This window comes from Charadrius vociferus, unplaced genomic scaffold, assembly GCF_000708025.1.
Source record: "Charadrius vociferus isolate BGI_N301 unplaced genomic scaffold, ASM70802v2 scaffold341, whole genome shotgun sequence".
Classification (NCBI taxonomy): Eukaryota; Metazoa; Chordata; class Aves; order Charadriiformes; family Charadriidae; genus Charadrius; species Charadrius vociferus.
The window spans coordinates 2,640,869-2,654,479 of NW_009646847.1; positions in this window are offsets into that span (position 1 = coordinate 2,640,869).

The following is a 13,611-nucleotide window of genomic DNA, read 5'->3' on the forward strand; positions in this document are numbered from 1 at the left end:
TTATTTTACCGGGAGTTCCAGCAAGAAGGGAAAGTGCAGTGACTTTGATATCAAGGTCTGCAAAGAAAATTAAAACAGCAAATATTAGTTCAGAACAACCTGTGAGAGTGTAAGAGCTATTTTATATAGCTGTGGACTGCTCTGATCTGAATGCATAGAGGATAGCATTCTCCTGGGATACAATGACAGACTTTTCTCCTGTCCTTTCTCCACCTTCCCTTTCTTACTTGGGGCTCCAAGTTGGACCTTCCATGGTCCACAGCCCCTACGTCCCTGATGTTCTACCTCACCAACAGCGGAGTGAGCACCAGTACTCAAGCTCCTGCCTAAGTCCTGGCCACTTGCTACACCTATTTGCTGTCTTCATCACCTGTCTGTGGTGGTATAAAACCCCTCAGAAGTCCTCTGCCTTCCACACTTCCTCTCCTGCAGGCAGTAAGGGCCCAGCCAGGCTACCCTCACACAACCTGCTTCAGACACCCAGCTTCGTTAGCTTCAGACACCCAGCTTCGTTAGCTTTGGAGCCAAGAAGGGTCACAGGCGATGGGAATGGCCCTGTCACTTTGGGTGTCTGAAGCAGATTTGCTATGGAAAGGAGATGGTGGAACGGTGCCAGGCAAGTCTTGGTGGAAAACACAAGAAAAGAGAAGAGCTTTCCTGCTCTTCACAAAGAAGCAAGGTTCTGTGACGTTCGCTTAATTAACGTTTACATGAACACTGTATTTGTTTATATTTAATATATCTTTTTCTAAATGTAATTCAAGACCACAGCTATTCTAAACTATGAAAAGCAAGTCTTCCTTTGAACCACATTTTTAAAAGAACTACTATTCCAGCCAATTTAAAACACAATTATGAGACCACACATAACTTTTGAAATCATACGGATTATTGATGGGAACAACAGAGGGTTTTTTTTTTTTTAAAAAAAAAAAGGTACTATGGCTTATTGCAGGTTTTCAAAACACTGTAACACCTAACTCCTAAACTAGCAGAATTGTGACCAGAATTTTCCACTGCTTTGGCTTTTCCTAACTTCAGAGGACCCAATTCAACAGAGACTACAGTACATGCTTTAACACTTGACATTCAGTTTTAGCAAAATAACTAAGTGCATGTTTCAATACCACTGATTCCACACTAATTCAGGATCAAACGCCACCACAGAAATGCTCAGTGTAAGATCAACCGAAGCAGTATAGGTGGAGTCATAATGCTGCACCAGTAAGCTTTTGCACTGAACAGCTTTAATTGACATTCTTTACATGTATGTGAACGTCATGTTTATAAAATCTGAAAGAGAGCTCACAAAACAAATGATAAAGAACCACAAACTATTCACAGCTGAAGGAACATACGATCCTCCCCCTAAACACTGAAGAATTCCTAAAAGCTACAGAAACTTTTGTTAAAATACAGCCTTCCTTAGAAAATTTAAACACGTAAACCATAGAAACAAAAATACTGAACATCACAAAAAGACGAGACCATTTTAAAGTTTTCCCATTCTTGTCACATCAGTTTCTCAAAGATAAATATATTTATTCCTTCTGTAGGTACCTTCACATCATGCAGTTATAAGACAGACATGCAAACATCCTATAAAATACTACAGCATTATCCAGTAATCATTACTTACATTCTCCTTGTGCCCTAGCCAACCTCTGCATACACCTGCTTGTAGAAGGATGGGGCGTCTGTGCCCAGGCAATAGGTGTTTCAGTATGGACTTCAACCAGAGAGCAGCAAGCCCTAATAGAATAATAGGTACCTGGGTTACCTAATCGAAGGGTTTAAGTGTTGGCAATATCGTTGATAATAAACTAATAAGTTAGAAGAGCCTTCTTCACCTAGATGTCCAGCAATGATTGGACTAAATAAGGGCTGAAGATTGTTTAGAATTAATGTTGTTCACATTTAAATACAAATTATCTTAGTAGGGTTTTGCATATTGATTGTGCACTGCTGTTAAGTCCTCTTATTTCTATAGAAATAAATGATCCCTACTCAACATATAAAAGCTGTCCTAGTACTAAATAATGATCTCAATAGGGGGCAAATCCTAAATGGAAGTAACTGGAGGGGACTAAATTCTACACTCTGCAAGTAGGCAGCCGAGAAACACCTAGGACCCAGAACAAGGTACAAATGGCTTCCAAGCCTAGCAGAACATTTAATTTAACGAGGCTACCTTCCATTTTACACAGATGATGCTTTCTGAACAGAGCTGTACAAAACATGCACAAACGCATCCTAACAGAGGATGGAAAGAGTTCAAGAGGCTCCCCCTCCTTTATTTTTTAACCGATTTCCTATTTCAAATAAGAGGAGATTGTGAAAGGGGGAAAAGTTGTCTTCAAATCCAGCTTGAAAAGGCATGTGCAATACTCCTCCTCGCTTTATCTGCCAACCCTGTTTCTCCTGACAACATGTTTCCCTAGCACTGTGGCAACCCACAGAGAGACCCTGAGAAAATTTTTTGTAGTCAGACTTCTGCTCTGGTACATATACATGTAGCTAGAAGCGTGCTGAAAGCCAATGCTTCTCCTTTGGTTTGCTCTGTTTTGTTCAGCTCCACCATCAGCATCAGAGAGAAAGGTGGAGAGATTTTTGGCACGTTAAAAAAATATTCAAGGGTATTTTCATTAACAAATCAGAAACTATAAAATTGTACCGTGATTATTTTTTTAAATAATAAAACATTTGCTCCAGAATAAATATAATTAAACCAAGAATAAAAGTACAATTAGTAAAAGATATATGATGTGCCATAACAACAAGCAACAATAAAAACTGTCTGAGGACTTATTTGTAAATCTGCATTTGTAAAGGAGCGACATAAAAAAAAAAGGGTCTGTCACTCTGATACGTAGTATTTTATTTGACTCAAATATATGAAACACGTCTTCAAAAGCCCAATCTCCCAACAGAAAAATCTCGTCAAAGAAAAGCATACCAAGAAACATAGTCCCTGTCTGATTAAAAACATCAATATCTTCCAAAAAAGGTACATGAACAAATGTCATACAGTTGAAGAATATGGACTAGCCAGACTGTTTTTACAGAGGCATCAAATCTCCTTTAGATGTTCATACCAGCTACAGAGCAATGAAAACTGTGTTACATTACGGACCATACATGTGTAAACAGTTTTCAAATCCAGCTGGTTTTATTAAAAATGTAAATCATAAATTGCAATACCTTTCCCAACATCACAGAAAAAGTCTGCATGATGATTTGGTTCTTTCCACTACAGAAGATATCTCATCAAATGCAAGTTACGTCTAACTTCATGGTGGATGTGAATTCACTACAAAAGTTGTATTCGTTAAGTAAGAGGTTAATAGTGTGAAGTCAGTAAGTTAGTATCATGACATGTGAAGTAGCCAGTCAACAGCTGGTGTTTGAAAGAGGCTGGAATATCATATTTATAAAGCACTATTTTTTTTATTGCTTATGTGATGATGACTTCAACTAGAAGCAAGCTAAATTTGACTCATCCAGCTCACACCTGAAAACAAGATACTGAATCATTAACAACTATGGACCCAGTTATTACAGCTTTCATTAAGGTCTTCAATTAATGAACTCAGTGGTGAATGTTGATCATAAAAGCACTGAAAAAGTATTTGCAAGCTTGGGCCCTGTGAAATTCATGATTCTCTAAGAGAAAGGATTTCACTTTTCAAAGGGTACCCGAGGGTCCCCATTTCTCATCTATATGACGGCTTCATGGTGGCAACAGAGCGACACTGAACGAAGGGAGAAAGTCAGGCAGTGTGGGAAATGAGAGAGGGAGGGCAGCTCTGGGTGTTTGTTCAAGACCCCTCTGTTATTAGTGGCAGAAGGCCCCTGGAGAGGTGCAATGCCTCCTCAGACTGCCTGAGTCTGTATATCTGTAAAACAGCCATCAATAGCCACAAATTTGGGCTGTCCCCAGAATAACTCTTTGCCACTTATACTGTAAAGCAAAATAAATTAAAATCCAAACTAACTCAACCCTTTCCACAAACATCTTTTTAAAAAGAAATTAAGACTCTTCATGCAAAGGGTAACCATCAGCCAATATTTTGCTCCTAGGATTTTACTATGGTTAAACTACCAAGGATGTGATTTTATACAGTCTTCATGTGTAAAATTTCTGTGGGTGCCAGCGGCAGCAAAGGTACGTAAGGCTTGCAGACACATCCCCAAATCCACCTCAGCTGTAGGAAGAAATCTCACAGCATTACTAAATCAGGGATAACTCGGACCAGTTCTAAATGATTAAGATGGTTTAACCCAACTACAACAGCTATTTACACACAGGTTAAGGATCTGACCTCAAACCTTTGAAAGTCAACTACTTGGTGCTCATGGTTTTCCATAGATGTCAAACCTGCTCCTAAGAAATATTCTGGCTAGCATTTTTTGTAATATTATGACAGAGGGTAGTATCTTGCCTATACCTTGCAAGTATATATAAAAAACACAGTATAATTTTTAAGATCCAAGTAGAGAAACACCATTGATGTAGTTTAGATCTTGTAAAAATCAAAGTTGCACAAAAATTGAAGACCAATAAAAATGTTTCCATGAGTCTTTTTTTAATCCCATTGAAAACAATTTTTCGTTGTAAACATTTTTGCTAGCCAAGCACTGCAGCATTGTGCAACTGCATGACAGCCAAAGAGAAACTGATGAAAAGCTGACTAGATTGATTTCATTTTTCCAACCGGAGTGAAATACGTAAAAGGAAATAACAAAATGGTGAAGTTATTTTTATATATAAAAAAATGTTCACATTTAATAAACTCACATGGAAACTGCACAGCCAATGGTAACCGCTTTTGAAATATATCTACAGATCCCTTCAGTTCTGCATGGAAACGAAGGCGACAGTGGGTTCCTGCAGCACCTCTCACCCTCATCCGGGACCACAGAAACACTCTCTCTGCTGAAGGAGTCAGATCTGAGCCTGCCCAAACTCCGTATCACCCATTCCCTCTCCCCCCCGTGACCTCCCAGGTTTCTGTGTAGAAGTCTGGCAGGGGGTTACTACTGGAACTCAGAGCTATATTTATTCCCTTGGCTCCCATCCATCACTGTTGCAGAGCAGCCAGAAGGGGAACCAACCAATACAGCATGGGATCTGCCAGAGTTGTGCTGCCAGAGAAGTTAAGAATGAAAGACAGAGGAGACAGAAGCTATCAAAATGAGTATTTCTGTCTCTAAGGACAGAAGGGTTTCCTCCCTTTGCAGATCCCCCTTCTACAGATTAAGACTTTTCTCTCCTTTTTAAGAAATCCCGACAGAGAAACCTGCTAGTTCCGTATGTCTTTTACATCTCAGATGAGTTTCTTCATAAGGGAAGGAGCACTAACACAGTATCTCTTGCGCCTCTAAGGCATTTGTTGGCATTTCTCTCACCTCACCCAGACAGAGTGCCACCCACAACCCCTGCTCTGTGCACAGGTCCAAGGTGCTTGCAGTGGAAGGGTCTAACCCCACACCCATGGCACCTCCTGCAGCTGGACACTCGGTGCTCAGGGGTACGTAGGAATCAGCTAATCAGTTCTGTTCAAACACATAATCCACTGAACAAAACAATAGCAACAAAATTCCATTTTGAGATGAAAATTCTTTGGATTGGCAAGATCTGCCCCATCACCAACTGACTTTTTTAATCATCGGATTATGAACTTTATGAGAATGGTATAAAACTGAGTAAGGAACACATCACAAATACTTTGACAGTTGCAGAATTTACTCTTGTTCCCCACCAGGACTAAGCTGATACCTTCTGCAACTTTTCAAAAGGAAGAGCCATCAAGGCAACATTACGAACAGGAATGCTCTCACCACGTCATACGCAGCAACACAGGGTGCAGGGCTTTGCAACAGCATTGAGTTGGACCTTGTCTCCCACATCACACTTAAGTGCTCAAGCCAAAAGTCAGTCCTCTTCTGACCCACTGAATAAATAAATGATTACTTAAATTAGAATAGCCTGAAGCAGGAACTTAAAAAGACCCACCCTGGAAGAGCCAAAGTACGGTTATCAGAGCATTCACCTGGGATGTGAGAAACATGATTTGAAGAAGCTGATTCAAATCAGATATGAGAGGAAAGATCTGAATCCAGCTCTCCAGTGACCCAGGTGCATTTCATAATCACCAGTCCATAATGAAGTGCAGAGATGCAACTCTTTCATTTTGAACAGAAATTCAATTGTGGACCTGAGAAATCCTTCGAAGATGCAGCATGTTGATGCAAACTAATGAACTGGCATTTTTCAAATGCAGTAAGAAAATTCCAGCTAGTTCTGGCCAGAAACTATACTTCTATATTTGGAAAGCACCTAGCATGCCAAAGACACTACCAAAACAAGCAATAGATTGAAATTCTAATCCAGAAGTAGTTGTGGATTTCCTACTGCTCATTTACCTAATAGCACGTCTATTTGTCGCATACACATGCATACAGTTTTGTGTATTCAAATGAAAGAAAGATGCTTGAACATTTGTTCTTTAAAACAATCAACACTATTTTAGAGTAACTAAGCTATTTTAGAAGAAGTTTTATGGTAAAATCCAAAGAAGGGAGTAGTTAGAGCCGGAGAGTTTTGTTAGCTGGTATTATGGTACTAATAAAGATGCTGAGTTATCTTCTACTAGTAATTTTATTAGCCCTAAGAAGAATTACACTCCTATGGCAATATCTCAATGAATCAATGAAGAAGAGATCCCTTAAAAAGGCAATAAATAGTCATTTTATTATACATTTCAATTTTGGGTAGCCTATAACCTTTGCATTTTTTAAACTCTAAAGGTGGATTTCTTTTTATACTTGAAATAATGAAACAAGAAGTTGTTTAACCAGGATCTCTTTTTGAGAACATCAGGCTTTGCACTGAGTTTACAAACAGCGGAGTTACAAAATGTATTTATAGTGAAATTAGGAATCACATGAGATTTACCGGGTATGGAAGGGAAGCTTTACCTACTGACTGAGTCCTACCCCAACTGAAATAAGAGGAGCAGAATTGGAGCCTAGAAATCACATCAAAATCAACCAAAATTTTGGTAACCTTTATGTACTTTCCTCTGAGAAGAGAGACCCATCATTTACCTCAAAAACGTGGGATATTTTCTAACAAAACACAGGCTCAAAGAAAAGCTACTTATAGCAGCAGTGTCAAAGCTAGCGTTGCTTTCCAACATCAAGTCAACCCTCAATATTCAAAAAACTTGGAAGTCATCACATGGACTGAAACCCATGAAAATGTTCACAGAAACCCTTGTGAAAAAGAAAAAAACAAAACCCAAAGAGAGCTTGTCTACATGCAGGGTTTTTTCAGAACTGAGGGAAACACCTATCAAAAATCCCTGGCCGCTGGACTAGAAGGCAGTTTCTGCTTCTCCTGTCAATTATAAAGTAATGCCGGAGAAGGCCAGATTTCTCCCTAGTTCACTCAATCGACATTGCACCATCACATCACTCCCTCAAATAAAACTCGTATCAGAATCAAATCTTGGCACTGCCCTATGTTTTAGTATTTCTACGGACCCCTGAAGAAAAAACTTGTGTAGATCTAGAGAGCCAATGTTAACAAACACTCGTGAAAATAAAATGTAACCATCCAGGCAGAGCTATCAAAAGAAATGTTAGGAAATTAACATCCAGCCCACCATGTTAGCCTTTGTTAATAGAAACCTGACTTTACACCTCCTTGCTTTCTTCACCCGAGGTCTCACATGTTCTTTCTCAAGAAACAAACCTAGGCTTCCCTTGAACTCATTTATCCTTTCCTTGCTGGTAATTTATTCCATATGTTTATTATCCTTTGCATGAAGTAACTCTGCCTGAGTTTCCTATTTACCCATGCTTTTCTAAATTTTAGATTAAAGGGACCGATCTATATCCATCTATATCCACCATTGATATTCCAATGACAAGATTGATGGTAACAATGTCTGCACAAGTCTATGGAGACCAACTTATGAGAGTGAAATAAAATAACGTTAATAGAATATGCTATCATTTAGAAAAATAAATGTAAGGCCAGCCTGGCAACCTAGCACAGTGCTGCCGCGTGGGTTACCAGGGCTAATTCCCAGATCAGCAAGGGCCAGGACTACGGAGGAAGCAATACACATAGCCCTGTTGTGACCGAGCAGACTGTGGTACTTGATAGCAACGCCTTTGTAGCATCGATGAGCTCAACGGGGCTCACATCCTCCTCACAAAGAACCACAGTGACTGCAGCAGAATATCCCAAAGGCATAAAAAAGGGGGAAAAGTTTGTAACAGTCCTTATAACAGTTAAAAAAAATGATAAAAGCAACTATAACGAAATTCACATTAAGGCTGAAACAAGCTTCTTATAACAGGAAGAATCAGGACTGCCATTTATCCCTTTGCACCATGATACCATGACCCATTTAAGGTTGATGGCAAGGCAGGCTCTGCGGGACATCCCTGGCTGCCCCCGGGCAGAGCAGGGGCCGTGGGCAGCCCCCCTGCAGCCAGCCTCCCCTGCGCCTCTGCTCAGGCCCTGGGGGTGACAGTCACCTCACGCTCCCCTTTTTCTTCCCCTCTCTTGCTTCTCCTGTTCACAAAAGTGAGGCAGTAGCCTTTCCCCAGCACTGTGGGTAGCCCACTTGGGAGATCCCCTGCCTAATCTTCACTGACTTCCATCCTCCCAGCAAGCACTCGCTCCTTCTGGAAGTCCGAGATGCCTACAGCTGGACAGTTTAACACTAATGCACCAAAAAGCAGCAGCTGGTTGGAAGAAGCTAGCTCTCTTGCTTGCCCCACGCTACGGAGTGCTATCGAAGCCATCATCGTTATTTTCAGGCACTGCTACCTGCAGAACTCTTTGTTAATGTCCTACCACGATAGGCAGCACTGCTTTTTTCATAACATGACAAATAAGTTGTAAGGAATTACCTAATTTTGCTTTTGGTTATACGAGCCTCGAATACTGCAGTGCACAATGGAGAAAAGAACAGATACTGAGGCTGTTGTGGCTATTTTAGTTCTGTTTTCTTCATCTGTGTTTAAAAGACAGTCAGATTATAACAAAATTGTTTGTCTTTAATATAGTTCAACTTGACCTGATGAACCCATCTCTTTAGAAAACAATCTCACATGGAGTATTTAGATTAAGACCTCTAAAAAACAGTGACTTCAAAATACTTTCAAGGCCCCATCTTACAATTTTTAAAAGACACAGACAACTAGGCTAATTATAATTACTCCTCTATAATTCTTTTGCTTTTTTGATGCATCTGGTTATCTAGTAAGGTGCACCTGAAAATTAGAGCAAATTTAAATATAAGGGAAAGGTGCCAAATTCAGAATACTGGAAGAATCTTCCCTCTGGGAACATGTTTAGTCACAGCATTGGTGCGGTTGGGCAGAGGCAACCCAAATCCCTTCTTGCTACTCTATTCCCATGACTCTTCCCTGATCTGGATCTCTGCTACCTCTGGAAAGATGCTTCAAATCTCTCACTCAGTGCTTGGCTTCATTGCTTAACCTGCCAATAGGAGTGAAAATGTCACAGCAGTTATTGTGATCCACTCGGATTTAGACAGAAACTACGCAGTTATTTCACATTAAGCAACAAACATCCATCAGATCATTAGAATTTTCACTTGTTTCTACGCAAGGCCAGATTCTGATCAGTGACTTGATCATAAAAAGTTCATACTCTGTATTCGGCCGCACAACTGGAAGCTAGAACTGCACGTCCGTACAATAACCCTAAGATCATCCAATTAAGCATCTCAGAATTATTTTACTTTTACATATTTTCTTTCAGTAGCTCATCCTTTTTTCCTCTTCTGCGAACATCTGTACCCGGAGTGTCTTCACTAGAGAAATTTGGCTTTCCGTCTACAGTTGCCAGAAATAAGTTTATTCATGTTCCTATAAAAGAACGAACATATATTCTATTTTTTTCATCTGTGTTCTCCTTCGCTAAATCCAAATTGCTTGCACCTCTGAAACAGACACATAAAATGGCTCAAAAAAGATGGGGTAAAGAATAAAGAAAAAAATGCAAGGTGTGAATGAGAGAACAGAAAAATGGCGTTTCAAGATCGTACTGCTTTTAGCATTCTGAAGAGCCGATATACATCTATTCAGGTATCCAAGAGAAATTCAGAGATTAAAATTTAAATTTACTTACAAATCCTATTAAAATCAGAAGATACTAAAAAGCTTTAATTGTACTCATTCAAACCAGAAAAATAAATCTATTTATGGCTTTCTTTTCCATTTTTCATAAAGTTCATATAAATCCATGAGCTTTTTTTTATGCAATTTTTTTTTATTCAAGGCACTCTAAAAACACCTGTGCAATTCAAAGTCAACTTTAAGCAAAAATCAACATTTGGAAAAATGACTTCTACTGATTTTCCTACACTTGATGAAACTTGTGCTTCGCAGGGAATAAGCACAACCCATTTTAATGGACTAGTGGATTTTCCACGTCTGCTCTAATGCAAATCTCTTTGGTCACCTAAGGCTCCCATGGTGGGTAAACAGCCTAATGTGTCAGCTTTCTGTCCTGAAGATCACAATTTCTGATCTCAGCACTGTCTTCGTTGCTGCAAGCAAAACAGTGGTACTGATGTTGCAACTTCCAGGCTACTCTCTTCTGATAATGAATGGGTTGGGTTATTGGCCTCTAGCATGGACAAAAATATGACAATCATCAGCCTCTTCATTGTATAAAAGTCTACAGTGAAGACAGTGCCAGACAACTTGCTGAGTATCAGAGCTCAAATATGTTCAGAAGTCGAAAAGCCCGTAGGACAATTCCTTCTTCTTCTTTACAATTGATAAAGTCATAGTCAATTTATTAAAAGTGTTTTAATATAGTATTTCCATCATAGCAACTTGTATCTTCAGGAACTCATTTGCAAAACACAGCTTTAGCATGCAAATATTTTAGATACATTCCCTGCAAATGTAATAGAGAGACTAACCTTTCTTACATCTGCAGTTGTTAATTGTCATCATTTGAACAGCAAATGAAAACAAAGTTTAAGCCACCGGCACTTTAAAAAAAATCATATTAAATCTCATTTACCTGCAGTGATAGAAATTCAAAGTCACAAGCAAAATCTGAAGACAGAGCAGATATGAGAAAGTGCACCCAACTGCAGGGTTTAGCAACTGTACCAAGACTCTCTTCTGGTGCACGTTCTGAAACAGCAATCGATTCTCTCAGCACTTGTTACCAAACTGGAGACATTTTCTTTCTACAACATTCTGAAAACTTTAAACAACTCATTTATGATTCTTTTCTTCAAAAGATTAACAGCACATCCACTAGAAGATGAATTAAAAATAAAATTTTAAAAAAACAGATAGCAGAAAGGGAAAAACAGAACAGACTAGGACAAACATCTCAAGCTATTTACAAATATTTTTATAATGACTAGAAATCGTAGAGCCCTCTTTAGCTGTCTTACTTAAAAAAAATAATAACAAAAAAAACCCAAACGAGCCAAAAAAATGCATCAGCTGTTGACTGAGCACAGGGCCTGATTTTCAAAGCTGCTGAGCACCACAACTCCATCTGAAGTCAGTGGAAGTGATGAGTGCGCTGCAAATCAGGCCCAAACTGTACAGGGGTCTACTGGCAGCCTAGCAGAAGTGTTATTTAGGGGAGGGTTTTTGTTGCAGAAGCGAGGAGGTTCAAAGTAATCTGTCAAAGAAGTGCTGCTGCATTCGTGAGTCGTAAAGCTAGCTAGCTCTCGTCTATGGGAAAAAAGTTAATTCATAGGGCTCATAGGGCTTGCATTTGTCAAGGAGCAGGACGTCAATGCTATCATTATCAGGCAAATCAGCCAGGCGTTTAATGGTAGAATCAGGAGACATTTGCTCTCCACTATCAGAATGACATCATAACTAAAGCAGCCTTCGGCGAGGGGGGAGAGCCGGGGCAAGGCTGGGGCTGCGCGCAGACTTTGCGCTTCTGCTCGGCTCGCCCCACCGATCGCTGCTCCCCTTCCCCAGGAGGCACCGCTTTCAGCTGCCTTCGCTCCACAACTTTGTCCTCGCAGCATCTGAAACACCGGCATCTGATTTTACAAAATACTTTGAAACCTGCCCGATGCAAAACTGCGATATTGTTAAGCCAGCCACTCGGTTAGGAGGGGATGGCTTTTACGTATAATCTACAAATCCACTCTAAAAATTTCTGGCATTTTTAATTACTTCAGTCTTCTTCATCCTCCATCAAATGGGGGACACACACGCATTAAAAAGCTAGTTGTCTCTATGATTTAAGAAGTAACAGCTTAGTTAACTAAGTCGATTTTTAAGCGCACACAAACACACAGACACACAATCTTTGAATATTCTGAACTATTTAGTGATCATCCATTCGACGGTAGGAAACATAACAGCAATACACATTTCCCTTCCACAGTAGCTGTAATTATACAACTCAAACAGCACGAATTACAAACTGTTCATCTATTTTCTTTCAAAATATCACTACAGGTACACAGGCACGGTACAAAAGCCTCACCTTGTATAAGAACTGTGAGGGAAAAAGTTATGAAAGCAGACAGAAAACCTAAAATCCCTGAGGCTACAAAAAAATCCCGCTATTGAGAAATAACCCAAGAGACCACATAGGGAATGTACAGCTTTCAGAAGCACTTCTCATCTTATTTGCACTTAACCTATTGATGTACTTATGCAGGTCACTTACTTTTCGGATATGTTTGAACCCTTTATAATCATGCAGATCGCCGCGGTTTTCACTTGGGCTTTTGTTTTTTTGGTTTGGTTTGTTTTTTTGCAAACAAGTTTCATTTAAAAAAGATCCAATTATGCAAATCTGCTCCCGGATAGGTAGTGAATATTCAATATGACGGTGATACTGTAATACTTCAATGCAACGCACTGTACTGGACAGATTTATGAGGCAACGTCACTACTACGCTCTGGTCCTCGCTGAAGCATCTTGAAGTTAATTAAAGCTGCAATGTCCACTTTTCCAGCCACCCTCCTCATTCAGGTTTACTATTTCAACATCAAACCAGCAAGGGGGCCTCCCCCTTCTCTCCGTACATTTAAGCAGCCTTCCAGAGTCAATGAACAATGAACAAAGATTTGAGTGATAGGAAGGGGGGGAGAGAGAAAAAAAAAATCTCCACAGGAATAATCAAATCCGGTTTAAACAAGTAAAAATATAGTTTCTAATATTAAACTAGAAAAGAAAACATTCTTCTCCAAGCGAACGTGCAGAGGCGCTTAGCCAACCCCTTCAGAAAGGGTCTAAAAGCAGCCAGTCCTTTTTATTTCGAGCAGTGAATGAGCCCAAACAAGGCTTCTAAACTTAATTATGACACTTAAAATAGTCTTTTTCCACATAAGCGGGTAGGCTCGCCGCTGCTATCTGTATCCACCGGTCAAATCAGCTCAGCAAACAAAGCAGTGAATGACCCCAACCAAGGCTTCTAAACTTAATTATGACACTTAAAATAGTCTTTTTCCACATAAGCGGGTAGGCTCGCCGCTGCTATCTGTATCCACCGGTCAAATCAGCTCAGCAAACACGGCCCCTGTTGGATTTATTTTAAACTGCACGGGCGGGGGGGG